Source organism: Etheostoma cragini, chromosome 19 (assembly GCF_013103735.1).
Source record: "Etheostoma cragini isolate CJK2018 chromosome 19, CSU_Ecrag_1.0, whole genome shotgun sequence".
Classification (NCBI taxonomy): domain Eukaryota; kingdom Metazoa; phylum Chordata; class Actinopteri; order Perciformes; family Percidae; genus Etheostoma; species Etheostoma cragini.
The window spans coordinates 1,211,958-1,217,663 of NC_048425.1; the positions used below are offsets into that span (position 1 = coordinate 1,211,958).

A 5,706-nucleotide genomic window follows, 5' to 3' on the forward strand; every position below is an offset into this window, starting at 1 on the left:
AAGAGACTTCAGATACAGTATTAGGGACCACTAAGGTCTATATAAAAGCATCCAAAGAGACCATGTCATGGGACCTTTAAATCTGCCGTTTGTAGGGGTCAGCTGACGTTCCCATTTATTTCCAGAGTTTCAGATTTAAATGCCGCCAAAACAAGCTGTGAAAAACGATAAAAAGACGGAACCCAGAGACGTAGAAATACCCTCGGAGCTGCAGACCGACGATGGGGGTCCGACCCCCCCACCCCGACCCCGACCCCCCCATCAGTGAGCGCAGCTCCCCCTGGATGCCGAACATGTAAATATTAAAGGTTTATTCCACACGTTGACTACGCCGTTGCCGGCGCAGAGAGAGAGAACGATGAAGATTGTCGTCTATTTTGATACCAGAGGAGACGTTTATTTTTGTAGTGAAGACACAGCAGCAGAGACTCATTCCCCCCCCGCACCCCCCCCCAGTTATTGACCTTGAAATCCAAAAACTAGTAAAAGTGGTGTTGGTGAAAATGTCAAAAAAGTCGGAAAAAGGGGCGGAAATTTCAAATCTTTGTCTGTTTTTGACCCGGGAGGACAACGCGAAGGTTACGCGTTTCCTTCCCGATCTTCATCTTCATCTTCATCTTCATCTTCTCCTCCCTCGTCGCAGTCCCCTCAGAGTCCAGTTGCCGTGGCGATAACGACAGTAGCTATTTGGTGGACTTGTGTGCCTCGTTTTGGACGATATTCAGCGAACGACGTTTTAATCAAAGTCACCTGCGTTGTGTTGTGAGCTTTATGTTCACGTCACGTTTGCACTGTTTCTTCCCCTGTTTTTATGTGACGCCACACAAGTGGACGGGAATCGAACCCTCAACCTTTTTATCTTGTTCTTCTTGCAGAGACTGAGGCTGCGGTGGCAGGTTGGTCCCACGTGTTCGATGGGAATTGAACTCCGACTTTTTTTTTTTATTTTTTAAAAGGTCCCATGGCTTGAAAACGTCCCTTTTTATGAGGTTTCTAACTTTAATGAGTTCGCCCTCCCTTGCCCCTTATGACCTCATAAGGGGCAAGATCCCAGATCGGGCCAAGCGTCCCCGATGGGAGTGAGAACAAGTTGAGCTTCAACAGAAATAACAGGTTTCGTAAGTCACTTCCGAAATATATCTTTCCCAAAGATAATGCGTTGAAAAGAATTGGGACCTTCGTGTCACCGCCAGCTATGACGTCTGATTGGTTCTTTGTGTTCTCCCTCGCAGCCCATTGGCTGTTGTCCCGGGATGCTGCGTTTTGATTGGCTGCTCAGCCGTTTTTGTTGTTGATGCACTTTAATTCGGTCTCTCTGGAAGGTTCTGGAAACTTCTCTTATTAAAGCCCGTTTTCAAAAAGTTTTTTTTTTTTATACTTGAAAATACTTAAACGGGTGAAAACTGTTGGAAAAGGCGGCAAAGTCAATGAAAAAAAAAAAAAATACTAAAACTTAATTAAAAAACTTTTACTTCTCTTTTTCTTTCTCGCTGTCTTTCCCACGTCCGTTTGGTTTTGTTCCTTCACCTCTTTTTTTTTTTTTTAATTTTCACTCGTCTTCCCTCCATGTTTTGGAAGTTGTTGTTTTTTGAGAAGAAATTAAAAGCTTTCCTTTTCCAAATTATTCAGTTATTTATTTTAGCTTTTTTTTTTCTTCTTTTTTTCTTTTTACGATTTTTGTCGTGTTTTCAATGTTTTTTGCGCCCTTTTCTGACGTTTTTGTTGATTTTTTTTTTTTCGAGTTTGTTTATGGATGTTTAACGTCTTTGTTGCCTTTTGGGGATTTTTTTGGAGAGTTTTAGGCAGTTTGTCCAAAGTAGAATTTTTTTCAAAATCTTTTTCAAATTGTTTTTTAAATTTTTTTCTCAAATTTTTTTTAGATTTTTGGTTAAATTTGTCGCTTTCCTCAATCCATGCAGGCACGTCCCAGGACCTCCCCATAGTTGGAGGCCCCCCGCCCCCGCCCGCCCCCCCAGTGTTGAACCCGGAGTGATGCCCTTGATTCAATCACAGCTGTAGACGAAGGAAACTAGTTTATTTTTCCCGGATCCTTCCAGAGAGACGGGGAAAAGTTGAGAGGGTCGGATGCGTCTGTAGTCATGGTTACCCCTCTGCTGCTGTGACAACAGGGTGTGAAATGTTGTTGTGTGTTTCTTTGATATTAATTGTTTTACAGAGCGTCTGTTTGTGTGGTTCTCCTGTGCACGCAAACACAAAAATACCTACGTACACACGTGTAAATACAAGGCGGAGTGACGCCATGTTGTTTTCTGTGTTCCAGTCGTTGCACGTGTTCTGATTCAGGACAGAGTTTAAATAAAGTTTTAATGCAAGTAAGTGTGTGTGTGTGTGTGTGTGTGTGTGTGTGTGTGTGTGTGTGTGTGTGTGTGTGTGTGTGTGTGTGTGTGTGTGTGTGTGTGTGTGTGTGTGTGTGTGTGTGTGTGTGTGTGTGTGTGTGTGTGTGTGTGTGTGTGTGTGTGTGTGTGTGTGAAATGAAAGGTATGTTTCACAACCACTGCAACACCACAAACCATCTGTTCAATACATTGTAATATATTAATGAGACAGAGATGGAGACAGACAGACAGACAGATGCAGTTATTGCAGTGATTGCAGTGTCTGGGAGATGGTTGTCATGGCAACGTATGATCAGTGGCCGTGTTTGTAATCGCAGCTAGGAAGCCTTTGATCTCTGGGATGTCATCTCTTTGATCTGTAATCAGTTATTCAGACACCGAACAAGCTCCCAAACAAATGAGCCTTCCTCCAATGGGATACGAGATATCACTTAAATAACCAGAAGGCCTTTTTCTATGTGCTGATGTAAAATTCAGGTGGATTAATTTAAAAATGTGGGCGTATCAGCGATTTAAAAAAAAGCTCTGAGTTTTGCTCAGGAATGTGGACGATGTTTAACATGGCAGTGAATGGAGGAAGATTGGGAACTCTTGTCATTAGAAAGCTTGCATAGTGAAAAGTATAATTCATATTAACTAGATAATGTCTCTAAACTAGACAAGAATACTTACGTTTTGATGTATAAATTGTAAGAAGTTAGAATTGCTGGCATGGGAGCAAGTTACAGAGTGAGAACCAAGATGATTTTTTCACTCTTCTCTAGTGATGTCACTCCACACTACTTCACGCAATACACACTCATTATAAATGCAGGAAAATCCTAAAATGTACACCATAATTAAACAGCTTTTTCACAAAAACTGTAAAATAGATCAATCTGAAAAACCAGGTTCTGATACCTGAATATTTTGTGAACATTTTAAACTTTGAACCACGTCTGAAGGTGACTGTATGAAGGCGCTGGAAATGTTGGAAGCAGAAGAAGATTTGAAGGATTTGAAGCTTGCTCTCATTGTCTTTAATATTAAAATAAAACGTTTAAAAGCTTAATATTTGAAAAAGTATAAATAGCAGAAAAGTAGTTGAAGAAGTCCCATCATCTGGTGAAAGAGCTGAAGATTTAACAAGTTGAACGGTTTAAATAGCTGAAAGTATGCAGAAGATACAGAAAAAGCCCAAATACGTACTGAATAATAAGAATAAAGAAAGAACCGAATGACAATAGTGGGAATGCTGTGCAACACATTTTTCTGATAAAAAATGGAGTATGAAGAATATAAACGGAGGTCTGTAAAGGTCTCTGAATCCTGGAGCTCCTCTCTTGCCGGTCTGACAGAAACCCCGAGAGAGAGACAGAGAGTAATTGAAGTAAGAAAGCATAAGTAAGTAACCATAATATAAATTATAATAACCTCTGACTGTAAAATTGTGCAGCACCCCGAGCGGTTTTGGGCTAACTGATCTAATGAATGTAGTTTGGACTTCTTCAGCTTTAAGTTTGAGTCTTTGAAGCTTCCATATTTTGCTCATTTTCAGGTTCATAATTGTATTTTGAGGTCCAGGGACAATTGTGGAAAACCTGCACAACAGGGACAGGAAGTAGAACTGGGACAGGAAGTAGAACAGGAACAGGAAGTAGTTTTTTTGGAGTTTATGGGACAGGAAGTAGTTCTTTTGGAGATTATGGTCAACTAGTGGCTGTTGGAGCAGTGTTTTGCCGTTGAAAACAAGCTAGCATGCTACGGTTAGCCACCTCGTCTCTAGTGACATAGAAAGCCGTGCAGATGTTGGACATCTCACCCTGGGACTGAAGACAGAGGACACTCAGAAACCAGATCAGAGGACACTCAGAAACCAGATCAGAGGACATAAAGAATTTTTTTTCTCCATAATATGGTCAGCTAAAACCATCATGATCCATATATATATATATATATATATATATATATATATATATATATATATATATATATATATATATATATATATATATATATATATATATATATATATATATATATATATATATATATATATTTGTCTGCAGCTCATTCTGTTAAAACAATCGTGAATCAAATCGTGAGTTGAGTGCATCGATACATCCCTGATGATATATGTCGTGGAGTATAAAGTAGAATATTACCCTCTGAGATGCAGTGGAGTACAAATATATAAAGAAGAAAAAAATGGAAATACTCAAGTATAGTACAAGTATCACAGGATGTTACTTAGTTACATTCCACCAGTGACAATGAACGGTAAACGGTTGAGTCTTCTTACTTTTCTGGTTTGTTTTCTTGCCCAGCGTGTCCACAAGGTGGCAGCACCTGCATCATGAATTTACCTGGAGACAGGTACACACACACACACACAAACACACACACACACACACACACACACACACACACATGTATCTTTGACGCTACACACTGCAGGGCTGTCACTTTCAGCGTGGGGGTTGACTGACAGGAGCAGCTGTCTCTGGAGAGGAGCTGCCGCCTCAAGGTGTGTGTGTGTCTGTGTGTGCACACCTGTGTTCGTGTGTGTATCTGTGTGTGTGTGTCTGTGTGTGTGTGTCCTGAGAGACATCTGCACCCTTCCCCTGGTCTCTCACATTTAGTGAAGAAGCACAGCTTGTAAAGAATGCCAAGTGGTGCTAATATCACGGTGTTTCTCTAGGTGTGGCATGTTGTTGTGTCAAAGACTACATTTCCCATCAGCCCTTGTAACTTGTCAGACCAATTGGAGCTGATAGTTTTCAGTCTTCTGTTGCCAGAAAGTCTTTGTGTTGAGTTTTGCACCGAGGAGTAGTGGGGGAAGAAGTATTTAGATCCTTTACATCAGTAAAACATCACACCATTCAAATTGCAATTCAAGCTCTACCAATTAAAAATGGATTCATATTTAAAAATTAAATAACTTAAATAACTTTTTTTATTGTACTACTACAAATATATATACTACACATACATAACAGGCAGATAGTGAGAAGTTTTTTTACTTTTTCTTACGTTTTTGTCAAATTTTCCAACACTTTTTTCAATGTTTGCCACTTCTTTTGACGTTTAACACCAACTTATTGACTTTAGTTTTAGTTATTTTTGGAATTTATGGTCAATAAACCTCATTTATAGGAAATTATACCTAATGTTTCAGTTGGAAAAGCAGAAACTAGCAATTATTGACACACACACACACATATGTGCAGAACGTTTTGAACAATACAGCAGATTCATTCTTCAAAAGTAATAACAATGCTATTTACATAAATTAAGATATTAAAATGCGGAAAATTTACAAATTGTTGCAGATGTGTTTGATGATCAAAATTTCCCGGGGGGGGGGGGG

At 39.7% G+C, this 5,706-nt stretch overlaps 1 long non-coding RNA gene across 1 annotated transcript in view; it reads right to left on the reverse strand.

Annotated features, from left to right (window-relative positions):
• The window catches only part of LOC117962066, a 7,985-nt gene extending 7,557 nt beyond the window's left edge, over positions 1-428 (reverse strand). Inside the window, exon 1 of the long non-coding RNA XR_004660563.1 lies at positions 416-428. This is a non-coding gene — a long non-coding RNA (uncharacterized LOC117962066). The remainder of the gene's footprint in view (positions 1-415) is intronic.
• Between the last annotated feature and the right edge of the window lie 5,278 nt (positions 429-5,706).